Here is a 14,214-nt window from a genome sequence, read left to right as displayed (position 1 = left end):
ATTGTTTGTTGCCTCTAAAAAAGGCTTATGAGCTATAAATTACCCTTGTTGATTGCAGAGTTTTACAAGTTATGGAGCTTTTTACTCTCCCCACACACAATGTAAAAGTCATGAACCGGTTTACTTGCCCTTAAGTGTTAGAATGTTATCAGAAAGTTGTTCTACTACTGTTTTTAATGGTGTGGCATGCCTGGCTATGTTACTTAAGAGAAGGCCATGTTAACTTATGGCAAAAAAATCTAATCGTTATGAATGAAAAAAATCACAACTTTTTAAAAGAAAAAAGTCAAAGTGGCCCGGTGTCAGTCTAGGGCAGTGGTTCCCAACCTGTGGTCTGTCAGTAAACCCCAGGTGGCCTGCAAACAACTCCCACAATTCGGTTATGCAGTTCTTGCAAAAACCCATTTCTACACAATCACACGTTGTGCTACTACTATTACTAAGCAACACAACAAACAGCTTCAACCACATTACATATAATTATAAGATATGTATGTCAAAGCCGCCATTAACTGAAACAGCTTTTTAATTTCAAACAAATACTAACTAAATAACTGTTACACATTATGAAGGCACATTTGTCACAATTACAGACTTCTTTCTTTTTAACCAGCATTATTTAAAAAACAATCTACATCTAGCATTCATGTAAATGCACATCTTTCTAATCAGTGCTTATTATTAAAAATGACTAAATTAAAACAAACAAACAAACCCAGAGTTTTAGTACTTGTCATTTTCAACAATATAAATAATATGTGCTACAGTGTTGCCAGGGATATAGGAATAGACCTATTATTTCCATACATTTTTTGTAGGGGTGCAACAATTAATCAATGCATTAATTACTAATCATCTGTCCTTAATTTGCCCGAGCTTCGATTACATATTGGTGACCGATGCATCAAATTAGAACCCGATTTGCCGGTTTGCAATAAAACCTTGACTGTGTGAGAGTGCGCTTCTTTTAGTGCCAGTACGGTAGATTAGAGCTCTAAGATACACACTTCAGGCCTCTAACATTGGTGTAGGACAAGCCAAATCAGAAGTAGGCATATTGTATTCACGTTTTCTAGATTTAAAAATTAAGCCAAAACTTTTTTTTTTAATCTGTTAACTCTCCTGATTGAGCTTTTGTTTCAAAGCATGTTGTGTTTGGATTATATGTCAATATTAAGTAAAAAGAAGCTGAATTTAGTACGATAGTTAAATTAGTCAGGATTTGTGAGATTAATTCAAATGTTCTGCTTTGCTTTTGGACATAAAATGTTAACAGTAATGGACAACGATAGTTCAGATAGAAATTACTTCTGTTAAAATAGTATTTTTTTATTATTATTACAATGTTAACACTAGAACCGCCGCGGTTATACTCATACCTAAAACCGCCACGTGCAATCATTATGACGGCTGCATTTTAAGAAACATTTTGATCAGAAAACTGCAAAGCAGCAGCCTGCAGCAGCTCAACCTGGATTCAGTGCAAGAGTGACACAAGCAGAGAAAATATATGTTAATTTCATTTTAAATTACAAAATACATTAGTTTTTACAGTTTTGTATGTACATATACCTGTTTACACACTAGTTTCTTTTGAAATGTTTATTTTATTATAGTTTTTCATTTTTTGAAGCAGTGCTTTATAGTGGCAAATTAGAAAATAAACCCTTTTATGTTTAATTGTTCATTTAAATACGGTGTTTCGGCTGTGCAGATGTTTGATATGACGTGCTTGAATAAAACTTCTGAGTTGTATCCGATAGTTTGTCTTTCATTTTAATATTGATGTTTAAAATGTAACTGTCACAATGACTGCCTGTGGCCGTTTTAGGTATGCAACCTGGTCTCACTTGGGAAATGTTAACACAGTAACGTCTTGCCAAAGCTCCGAAACGTTACTCAGTTAACGTTTTGCTCGATCTACCATCATGCTTTGCGGCTATGTTTACCACAGAACCGCAGAACAGTCTCACGTTTTGATTGGTCTTCTGTTGTTTTTAAATAACGGCCCCAAAATCTGTGTCTGTTACGTCACTAGTCTCTTTTTATATTTATTTTCTGTGAACATTAGTGCGAACATTAAATTGTTACAAAAAATTACTATTCTTTAGTCCATTCATTTTAATTCCGTACATGGTCTTGTTGTACTAGTGCTAAAATATACACTGCCTTTTTTCTTTATATATTTACCCGAAACCTCGCTTAATATAATTTTAGGAAATAACATGTCAGCACTGTACTTGCATCCAGAGCACATCTGCTGATGAACGTAAAAATACGGCTGAAAACAAAACAGTACAGAGACAGTCAGTAGCTTAAAAAAAAATAAAGCCGTATCCACACTAGACGCAAGCGACACAAGCGAATAATTTAGAAGTCACTGCAGTCAAATGGGAGTATCCACACCAGCAGCGAGCGCCGCTGCTTTGAGAAAATTTTGCGTCGCTAAAATATAACCTGTTTTTTTTTTTTTTTCGTCATGTGACTCAAATGAAACTGACCAATCAGAAGCAAGGTAAACACATCACGCCTCAAAACAAGTTAAACATTTTATGTAGTACCAGTAGTCGTGTCTTGCAGAGACATTTTCTTTCCGATTATGAAAGATGCATAAAAACAGGTTTATTAATAAGCAAAAATAAACCAGAACATACAAAGCAGTCTATATATCCAGCATTTAAATGAAAAATGTGCACTTTTGCTGGCTTTTAAAAATGACACAAAAAAGGTCCCGCATTCACACAACTTGAACATGTGCCCTCATTTTAAGCTACAGCTTTTTTTTTGGTTTGTTTGTTTGCTTTTATGATAAATATCATTTTGTTCACTAAATTGTTCTGTGGCACAAATCAGTGAGAAGAAGAATGTTTTCAAGCAAATTGGCTTCATCACTGCCATTCTCATATCCACTTTGATATCTGACACATTGTTCCCCTTGTCCTGCCCTTCTTTAATCTGTTCTGTATACCAGTCTGACAGAGGGCAGGATCGCTACGAGTACTATATGCAACCCTCTGATTGGTGGAAGTATTATTGGCGATCCAATCAAAATAGCCAATAAAGCCCAAATAAGTATCCGCCCGTTATACGGTATAGGCTAGGTTAAGATGTGGGCTGTAATTTCAATTTTTTTTTTAAATTAAATTTTAAAAATTCCTGAACCTTACCCTTTCAGATATGTTAACTCAATGCTTGCTTTGTTAATTAAAAAAGTAACTGATTTGTTAATGCACTGAAACTACACATCTAAGGATTGTACATGTTAGTACAGTGGATAGACTAAAGAATGTTCTCTGTACCAACAACAGGGTCATCCCCGGATAGTGTGCTACTGTTATTTTGTTGCAATTTACCAAGTGTGACTGACTAGAATCAAGGTTTAGAAAATGTTTTGCAAATCTTGAGGATTTACACAATATAACTGATCAAAGTTTTAGATGGTAAATTCTATGCAACTCAAATTTGTTTTCTGGAGCTTGTGTATTATATTTGTTGCTGCATAAACACATCCATATCAAACCCACTGTGAACCCATTTTTATAATTATTTTTTTTCATATTTTTATATTTAATTTGTGAAATATTTTATGTACCCACCCAGTAATTCAGAAGATGTGAAAAACACATGTGAGATCAAAAGGACAAAACTCAGTTGGATGGGGTCTAATTTAGACTAAGTGCCAAATTTGTTAGACAATGGCAGCATTCATTATTCACATTTTTAACATTCCTCATTTAAAGAGAATTAATGAAGAGCCTGACAAAATAAATGAAAGAGATGTTACGATAATTTCTTGAGCATAGTTTCAGGAGTTCTTCACTAGGTTTAAAAGGAGTTTGTTTGATGAATTCATTTTTAGTATAACTGCTGTCACATTTTCAATAGTCTGCTATCCTTGCTGTTCTGTTAATGCCAAATCCCATAATTGTATAACTATATAACTTTCTGTGTTAGCAGACCCAAACACTGTGTTCCACCGCTGCAAAAATATTTACACATACAATAATAAATAAATCACAATACAAACAAATGCAAAACAATAAATTGCACAGGGGCGGAGGGGAAGACCCAGTTCTAAAAATAAATAAACAAATACATGTACAGGGCTCCTCGCCCTGTTACAAAGAGCAACACCACTAAATACATTTACAAGTTGTAAATGGATGCAATAAGAAAAAAAGGTTGCTATCATACCAGCAGTGCCAGAGTTATTGGTTTATTAAATATGAACGGTTTGAAATAAGGACCAGCAGCTCAATAAACAGTTGAATCAGTGGGACTCCAGCATTGAATCATTTGCATTGGAGATTAGGTTAAGATTTGGCGCTTGGTGCAAAGTCCTTTTCTTTGGTGGAAAATAAATCAAGTTAAGTGCATAGGTCAAACATACATCTCTACCTTCCAAAAAGTACTGGGAGAGTAGTGCATACATGTGTATTACACAGTGACACGTGGGTCCACATTATTTTTAAGGATTTCAATAAAAGATCAGCTGATGATTCAATACTTCAATATTTCATGCATGACAAATTGGGGAACGGTAGGCTTATGGTTTCCTGTAAGTTACCGATCGTTGGTGTCGCACAATGCGCTCGGACCCCTTTCCCTTTTCTTAACTATTTTTTTTTTTTGGTTTTTGCAATTTTTATTTATTTATTTTTTAATTTTTGTTGTTTTTATTTTTGTGGGTTTCTTTAATTTGAGATACATGGCTACTGTAGTGATCCAGCAATGGGGTTACTAAATAAAGTAGCCTGGGGGTCAAAATTTTGGATCCAAAATAGCCCTCGATCTTCACCTGGATGAAAGAGGAGGCCATGCAAAGTTTGGTTGCACTGGCTCCTGCGGGGCCTTAATGTATAAAGGAACAGACAGACATACAAACTTTCTTCTTTATATATGAAGATATAAAAAAAATGCTAAAATATAAACAAAATCTATTACCGTCACATGTTGCTAACTTAAGATAAACAGCAAGATCCAAAGTCCAACCTCTCTTGTGCGCACATCAGATAAAATACCAAAGCACTCCATTCCTGTGTATCTATTTGCAGGCCTCAATGTACTGCATGTACTTAAAGGAAGAGATAATGGATAGAAAAGCAGCCTTTGAGCACTGTTAAAACGAGTACCTAGTCTATTTCATGTGTGTGGTGTGATAAATGGTCAATGCATTATTTAAAAATCACTTTTTTGAATTATTAAGCAAACATTATAATTACTTTCTCCCAGAAGGGAGGAATACTTTAACCCTACTACTTCACAGACCACCACAAACACTGCAGTAGTGGCATACATTACTGAGTAGGTACTGTAGCATCTAATGTAATTTTAATTAACTTACTGTTCCCTATGTTTTGTATGTTATCATTCTTTGTGATTTTACATTCAATCATTTTGTAGGTTCTATTGCTCAATTATGAGTCACCTTTTTTCTGCAAATCTCCTTTTGCCTGGCTTTGAGTTTGCTTTGAGCTTATCTGTAGAATTGTAAGTGGTTGCAGTGCAGACTTCCTCATTCCATTTAAATCATGTGACAATGTGAACTTCAACTCTGCCAGCTCAGTCTACAATCTCTTTATATATGTGTATTATTATTATTATTATTATTATTATTAGTTTATTTAGCAGACGCCTTTATCCAAGGCAACTTACAAAGACTAGGGTGTGTGAACTATGCATCAGCTGCAGAGTCACTTACAATTACATCTCACCCGAAAGACGGAGCACAAGGAGGTTAAGTGACTTGCTCGGGGTCAAACAATGAGTCAGTGGCTGAGGTGGGATTTAAACCGGGGACCTCCTGGTTACAAGCCCTTTTCTTTAACCTTTGGACCTCACAGTCTGTATGAAGAGTAAGTGGAGCTAGTACGTTGAAATGTCACATTGTAACCCTGGTTCAATGAAAGATAAGACGACCAGCAAAACATTACTTATGGGATATGCCTCCTATTGGTAGGTATTTACAGAGCTCTTTATATCAGAGCTGCCGGTAGGCTCCTTCCTGTGGTGACGTCCTCGATCCCGCCCACCGAGAGATTAAACAGTCAGTCCACAGAAGCCATGTTCTCTTTTTGCATCAAACCTGTGAGGGTGACCGATGCAACCTCGCTGGTTGGTGGTCGTCTTCTCTTTCGGGGAACCAGGGTTTCGGCAAGTAACCTAACTTTCCCTTTCAAATTCGAAGACGACCACCAACACATTACTTATGGGAAAGTATAACAGAGCCGTTGCGAGGGAGAAAGAACGCGATATCTATAGCATATATCTATTCAGCACGGGTATCGGTAAAAACGCAGCCCCGGTGGAGGAATAGACACGGCTGACTGGTTGTTGTTTTTAACACTGCACTGCAGCTAATTCCACAGCACAACACAGGGAAGCTCGGTTATGCGATCGGGTTATGCAACAACAATACAGTTTTATATTTATTTATATTTCGCACTACTGCACACACGGCAGCCGGTGGAATCACTCAACAGCGGGGTCACAGCAAGGCCTAGCTCCGGCGGAGGAACTGCTTTCTCCCGAAGAGTGTAAGCAAAAAAGACAACACATACACTTCCACAAAAGCAGCAAGTCAGCATTCAGCATGGATGCAGGGGAACTGCAGTCGACTCAGAAAAGCTCTTTTGAAATATGCTTAAGTTTCAGTGGTTAGGGCTCTGGACTCTTGACCGGAGGGTCGTGGGTTCAATCCCTGGTAGGGGACACTGCTGCTGTACCCTTGAGCAAGGTACTTTACCTAGATTGCTCCAGTAAAAACCCAACTGTATAAATGGGTAATTGTATGTAAAGAATAATGTGATATCTTGAAACAATTGTAAGTCGCCCTGGATAAGGGCGTCTGCTAAGAAATAAATAATAATAATAATAATTTGGTGGTCGACTTCGAATTGAAAGGGAACTACTCATTAAGGGCCAAGCATAACAATGCAGGATGGTCACACACATAGAGCATGTGTCTCTAAATACCTGTTCCTTGAACCACAGCACTTGCCAACCTTCTAATATATTGGTACCTTGGAATAAAATTCACTTTCCAGTGACAGTGATTAATGAAATCTAGAACCCAGAGAGCAAATATAATTATGGCCTTTGAGTTGTATGAAGAGGGTTGACTTTCTAGTACATATTTAATGCAATAAAAATAAAGAACTGTACATGGTGGTCAATATAGAGTAGCTTACTATACATTCATGTATTAGCAAAGAAACCCTGAAATGTGTCAGCGGTATCTGCTCCTAATTTAAAAGTACCCAATCCAAACCTTATTTAAAGGCAGTTTTCTACACATTGTAAGTCTGGGACTGACACAGAAGAATTGGGGTTTAAATTCAGAAAAGGTTTGTGTGCCTGAGGTTAATAAAATCACAGAGCTCGCTAAGAAAAAATCCTATTAATAAGCTCTATTACAGGCTGTGATACTAGCCTGCTAACAAGCACCATTCTGCAATGCCCTCAATCCTGTAATTAACACCAGTCTGAGGAGCTGTAAGAACACCTAACATGTCACAAGAAAAGACCTAACCCTGATGGTTTTGTTTCCCATCTGTAAAACAGATTCATGATTTTGTAAGGAGTATCTATGTTGCAAAGGAGAGATAATTACCACAGATAAAATAACCTGTTCACTATTGTTCCAGACACTGATATTCTTCAGGTTAGGCTCCTGTGCATCTCGGCTTGAATTTAGTCTGTGGGAAGATGTGGATGTGGGAGAACAGGTAGAAGATGAAGTCTCGACATACTTAGAACAGAAGGCTGCCCTGAGCGATGACAGAGATATTCTGTTATTTTGGAGAACAAATGAAAAACAATTCCCTCTGATGTCCAAGAAGGCCTAATTAAGCAAATTATTAGTTCAATTAAGGGTCTAGTTAAGCAATTAAGAGCTCAGTTGGAATGAAAACCAAACAGCCACAGGGGGTCCCCAGGACCGAGTTTGAGAAGCCCTGGTTTAAGGAGATAACATTCATGTTCAGGACCTCACGGACAGCTACAAAGCACTTGCATTTCCAACCAATGGCAGCACTTTGTATGTACAAAATGATGTCAGACTACATAGATGTCATACGATCATAATCAAATCAGCATGGTAAAGGACCTGTTAATAAAGTGGCCCTTGACACTTACTGGGCAGTGTGAGGCACGAATATTGAGGCATACTGTTTTATTATAATCTGCAACAATTTTCCCTTCTGGAATCAGAAGGCAAGCCTCCACATCCGTATAAGCAACATTATTCAGAATGCACACAAGAATTGATGTGAGGCTTGCATTCAATTCCTTCAGCCACTTTTATTACACAGGTGTATTTGTGCGGGGGAATGCAGCTGCATTAGTATATTGTGAGCATTAACCTAAAAATAGGACCACAGTGTGAAGAGGGAGCTGGTCTTTACCTTTATACAAGTAGCACTTTTCGGTTTTTGGTGGCATCTGAAGACTGCACAACAATGATTGTTTACTCATGCGTTAGGTTTTTCCCCCAATAAGCCCTTTAAATGTTCATTTTAAAGAATCACACTAAATGTTAACTGCTGCACCATGTGTACACTACTGAAAGTTTGTTGCATGTCTTCCAGATTGCTGCATCCACACTGGATGCGAGCAAATAATTTAGAAGTCACTGCAGTCAAATGGAAGCATCCACACCAGACACGAGCGACGTCGCTTTGAGAAAATGTTGCGTCACTAAAATAGAACCTGTTTCTTTTTTTCATTTTTTTTTCCGTCGCGCGACTGGAATTATTATTATTATTATTATTATTCATTTCTTAGCAGACGCCCTTATCCAGGGCGACTTACAGTTGTTACAAGATATCACATTATACATTATTTCACATTATACAGTTATCACATTATTTTTTTTTTTTTTTTTTTTTTTTTTTACATACAATTGCCCATTTATACAGTTGGGTTTTTACTGGAGCAATCTAGGTAAAGTACCTTGCTCAAGGGTACAACAGCAGTGTCCCCACTGGGGATTGAACCCACAACCCTCCGGTCAAGAGTCCAGTGCCCTAACCACTACTCCACACTGCTGCCAATCAGGAGCAAGGTTAACATGTCACGACTCAAAACATGTCACGACTCAAAACATGTCATGCCTCAAAACAAGTTACTCATGGACGATGCAAAGTTAATTTATGAGGTGCAGCAGTATCCATTATTATATGATTGCAAATTGAACGACGACAGACATCCAGAAGAAGGACAATGCCTGGGTGGCTTGCAGGTGGTGCATTTAGCAGCACTGAGACATCTTCTTTCCGATTATGCAAGTTGCATAAAAACAGGTTTATTAATAAGTAAAAATAAACCAGAGCATACATGCAGTCTACATATCCAGCATTTAAATGAAAAATGTACACTGTGATTATGTAGTGCTTAACAACAACAAAGTAATAATAATAATAATAATAATAATAATAATATTGCAATAGCAGTAAGTTGTATATATAAATGTAGAACAATAAAATAATTTTGTTGAAATTATCAGTTAAATTATACTATTGCCCAGCTGTCTGTGTTGTCCACCAGAACTGTTGTGTTGTTGGGTGAAAACTGAAAGTGATCAAATGTTTGCATTGACAGAAAACAGAATGGAAGCTGACAGAAAGGCACCTACCTTACATTCTCACCACCTGCTGGACAATTAACACACTTTTTACTCTAGTCTAACTTATGCAATATTATTTGCAGATTTTGCCTCTACAAATAGATGAATGTCATTAAAAAAACAAACTGCACAAGCACACCTATTGAGCAACACAGCTAGCTTTCACTGGTTTCTAGAGGATACAGGCTGCCAAGGCTGGACAACTTTCAAAGATTGCTGAGCCCCCTTGTATGGTAAACACTAACAGATTAATGTAACAGGTTGACCAAAGGTCAGGCAGCACAAGCTTGGTAGCTTTTATTTACAAAATAACAAATAAACACAAAACTTCAAATCTTGAGTTCTGGCCCTTTAAGACTGGGTCAGCAGTTGCAATGCACACCCAAGCATACTTCTCAGATTCAACTGGCTGCTCTAGCCAGTCCCCATGAAAACAACTGGCCAGGTAAAATTGGCATACAATTAACTAATTTAACCTGGCCACAGTTTTGCATAGCTTTTCACTGCTATGCACTCTATTTTAAGGTCTAGTTCAATTTTTCCTGGAGTGCAATATGGGTTTAATGAAAAGTGCTGTATATGCCACCCAAATAGTCTACTTTCAGAGAAGCTTATCAGGTTGGTCACCTTTTTGTACATAACTGGCATCAGAAACTGATGTACAGAAAAAGATTTAAAACAAAGATGAAGACAAAAAGCAGAAAGTAGATGTTAACACAAGACTGGTTTGTTTTATGTGTGAGTACAGTTACATGAAATCCTTATGATTCACATAGGAAACAATGATGTTCACCTTTTTAAAACATTGCTAAGTTTGTTATTTGCATATCTGACAAACAGAAGGTGGACACAGTGTAGATTCTTTAGGGTGGGAGGCATCAGTCCAGCGTGGGAAACAGAGATAGAGGAGACAAACAGGACTAAGGCTGTAAATGTACATTTACATGAATATGCGTGTGCTGGTTAAACGATTATGCCCCTGACTCATTCAACTGTTACTAACTTTATTTTAACTCATACAGCTTAAGACACATGTTTAAATAATGTGGGTATGTCGGTGGGGTACTATTTGAAAGTTAACTACATCAAGTGAGTTCATTTTCTTATATAAAATGACCTTGCCTTATTCAGGAATCAACTAATATATTATTTTATCACCTGGCAGGTTATTTGCTCATTTTTACATAATAGGATAATCAATACAGCCGGATCATACTGAGCATCATTATCATTCTTTAAAGTTATTGTCAGGTTTAAAGTATTCAGAACGAACCAATGCTAGATATACAAGTCAAGAAAGAGGGACATTGCCCAGCTGCACTGGGAAAGGTAGTTTGTTTTTTAAGTGTTAGGTTTTTGTTTTTTAAGTGGGAAATTGATGATGATGTCAACATGAATTGAGTAACAATTTCCAGTGTTTTTCCAGTGTTTATTATACACAGATTTCATTTTCTTTTGTGTGTCAGGGGTGTTTTGTCAGGTTTTGATCGGTTAAAAGCGAAAATCAGAAGCACTAATTATATTATTATAGTCATTTATATTGTGTGTATTATTGTGTATGTGTATAAATATTTGCTATGAAAGCATATATTAAAAATAACATTAAAATATAAACCTGTATGCTACGGGTATGCAGACAGCTGATAGGTCTGGAAGGGGTTATGTGACAATCAGAAGTTTGGGAACCACTGAATAAGAAGACACTAGTGTTTTCACTAGCGTTCCGGAATCTTCTGTACCGGAACAGAGCGTTTACACTTGCTTGAAACAGCAGGGGGTACTTCCCACAGAAGCAGACTCTGAGAATGCATATTTTGAGGGAGAAAGAAAAAAGAAACAAAAAAAAATAAAAAAAAGAAGCTGACGCCCTGCTGTAGTGATGACTGTAGTGACAGATTTTTCCTCTTCTTATTTAGTGCTCGTTGGATCCTGTCTTTGCTCCAGATAGATATTAAAACCCTGCTTTCTTCATCAGTGAAGTTGCACAAGCGTCCTTCAGACATCATTTCCGAAATCTGTAATATAAAACAATTAGGCTTAGCCAGTAGTCGCTATATATCGAAAAATGTAAACTACATAACAAAAAAACATGCAGCCACCACTGTTAATTGATATATCAAACATATTACCAATACTGAATATAAAAAAATATAGAAATGCGTTACACTTACTGTTTTAGATGCTACAAGTTGGATTTGGAGTTTAAATTTGCTTGTGTTCCCGCTTTCAATTCCAATGCTTAAATGAAAAGGCAGCACTGTGATGACGTTGCTGATTAGCGTGCAGTGCCCGCTGGGTATTTTCTGCAATCTTTCAAGAATACATCCTCAGCGCGTTTACACTGAAAAAAAAGGGACCGGAATCCATCCTCTTGTTGTCTCAGTCCGGAATACGAACTCAACATTTGAGAGGATAAGAGGACGGATTCCGGAACGTGCTCAGTAGCGTTTACACGAGCAAAAAGTGACAGGAATCCGTCCTCTTATCCTCTCGATCCAGAATATATGTGCCAGTGTAAACGCACCTAGTCAGTGAGGAAGTCATGCAGAATGTAACATCAGTCATATCTGTCAACCCAAACAAAACTGCTCACTGCATTACAATGCACACCGATGTCTGCAATTACTTTAATGTATTTACCTTTTTATACCATATTCTTGAAAATATGGACCTGGGGGGGAGTTTGGTCATACACTGTCACTTCATTGTTAAGAGCCAATGCAACTGATCTCCACCCCGATTTTAGATTCTGCAGCCTGGGGCTTTACAGGAACTATCGCTGTGGCCAAAGAGACTGAGATTGTGAGATTTTAAAGAAAATAAATCCATGGAAATTGATTGATTTTCAGAGGTGATTCCTTGCCCGTAGCCTTGCGTAAGATTATTCTTACTGCAAGGTCGTGTGATTTTGTTCAACTAATCACAGTGTTTAATGTGTCCAAGCCATTTTATAATGTTACTTATTTGCCTATAATACACTGCTTCATGCTGATGCTTGCAAACATCACAAAAAAAAGTAAGATACAGATATTTTAGGCTGCGTACTCTTTAAGGTTATTCGCAAGTGGAATCTTTTCTGCAAACATCCAGGCAATACATTTTGTAAAGAAAAATAAAATAACCTTAAAACAAAAATGTATTCTGTCATTGCCAAGGAATTTCTAATGGAAGCCCCTAAAAGAACATAGTTGGCTCTGTTCAAAGGTGCAGCACATTAAAGTGGCAGTATAAAAACATTATGTAGCCTGAACTGGCACTTCAATACAAGTTGCATTCCTGATTCCATAGTATTCTGATGACTGTATTCAAGTTCCAACCGTATTTAAGCAGAAATAGAAAAAACTGTGGGAAGTATAAGAAGAGGGTGTATTTTAATAAAATAATGCAGGGCAGCAGTGTGGAGTAGTGGTTAGGGCTCTGGACTCTTGACCGGAGGGTCGTGGGTTCAATCCCTGGTGGGGGACACTGCTGCTGTACCCTTGAGCAAGGTACTTTACCTAGATTGCTCCAGTAAAAACCCAACTGTATAAATGGTAATTGTATGTAAAAAATAATGTGTAAAAAATAATGTAATTGTATGTAAACATAATGTGATATCCTGTAACAATTGTAAGTCGCCCTGGATAAGGGTGTCTGCTCAGAAATAATTAATAATAATAATAATAATAATAATAATAATAATAATAATAATAATAATATTGGCCCAGATATTCAAAGCGATGCACAATCCCCTCGCAAAATTTGTGCTTTTGCACAAAAATTGATAGTTTCCAACACGGCACAAAACAGTTGCGCAAAGTTAGAAAATAGCAGTTTTTTGGTCAATTCACAGATGTGTTTGTGCCTTGCAAAACCACCTGCGCAATCATTACCAATATAGCAGAAATGCACAAGAGCTACACATGAATGCGCAGAATTGGAATACTACACGACAATGGACTGTTAACAATACCCTGCCATGCAGCTATCATAGGTGTACAGTACAATATTCCTCAGACGAGTCTACGCTCAGATGTAACCTGCACATGGAATGCAGAATCAAAGCTCAACACACATGGGTAGCACAAAAATATAAATAAGCTACTAAATGGAGAAATGAAACAATGGACCACAGGATAGTGTAGGCTACTCAACATATAACTTAAATATAAGTGTGGATAAGTGTCAGCATGAAGGAGATGGACAAAATATTTCTGTAGCATCAAACTCCACTCTTCATTTTACAGAAACAAGCCTGTCAGCCGATTTTCTGAGTAGCTCCGACCCGTGCTCCTTACACTATACATAAACATATTTACAGAAGTGTGGACTGTAAACCAAACCTACAATGCTGAAAACACTACTCTATTCGAAAGCCCCAAAGACAGGAATCTCAGCATGGAGCCGGCCAATCCCTGACTCATACTCCTGCTTAAAGCCCCTTCCAACTGCCCCCCACTCACCACACACCCTGCTCCTACCACACCTGTATGGCATTGTCAGCATGGAATGCAGATCGTGGGTGTCAAAGTATGCTTCTGATATCAATGAGAAATCAATTAAAAAAAAAAAAAAAAAAAAGTCAGCTGTGTCCTTATACCCGAGTGTGA

General features: G+C 37.3%; 1 protein-coding gene and 1 long non-coding RNA gene across 6 annotated transcripts in view; both read right to left on the bottom strand.

Moving 5' to 3' along the window:
* LOC131696598 (E3 ubiquitin-protein ligase NEDD4-like) overlaps positions 1–14,214 on the bottom strand; it is a 158,186-nt gene that overhangs the window by 129,970 nt on the left and 14,002 nt on the right. The gene's annotated exons all lie outside the window — the stretch shown is intronic.
* LOC131737179 (uncharacterized) lies at positions 8,865–11,987 on the bottom strand. The gene is made up of 2 exons (XR_009328754.1): positions 11,797–11,987; positions 8,865–11,640 (listed from the first exon to the last, which is right to left on the bottom strand). It is a non-coding gene; the product is annotated as an uncharacterized LOC131737179 (long non-coding RNA).

This window comes from Acipenser ruthenus, chromosome 1, assembly GCF_902713425.1.
Source record: "Acipenser ruthenus chromosome 1, fAciRut3.2 maternal haplotype, whole genome shotgun sequence".
Classification (NCBI taxonomy): domain Eukaryota; kingdom Metazoa; phylum Chordata; class Actinopteri; order Acipenseriformes; family Acipenseridae; genus Acipenser; species Acipenser ruthenus.
The sequence above is the reverse complement of the archived record's forward strand: the minus strand, read 5'-3'. Positions and strand labels throughout refer to the sequence as shown.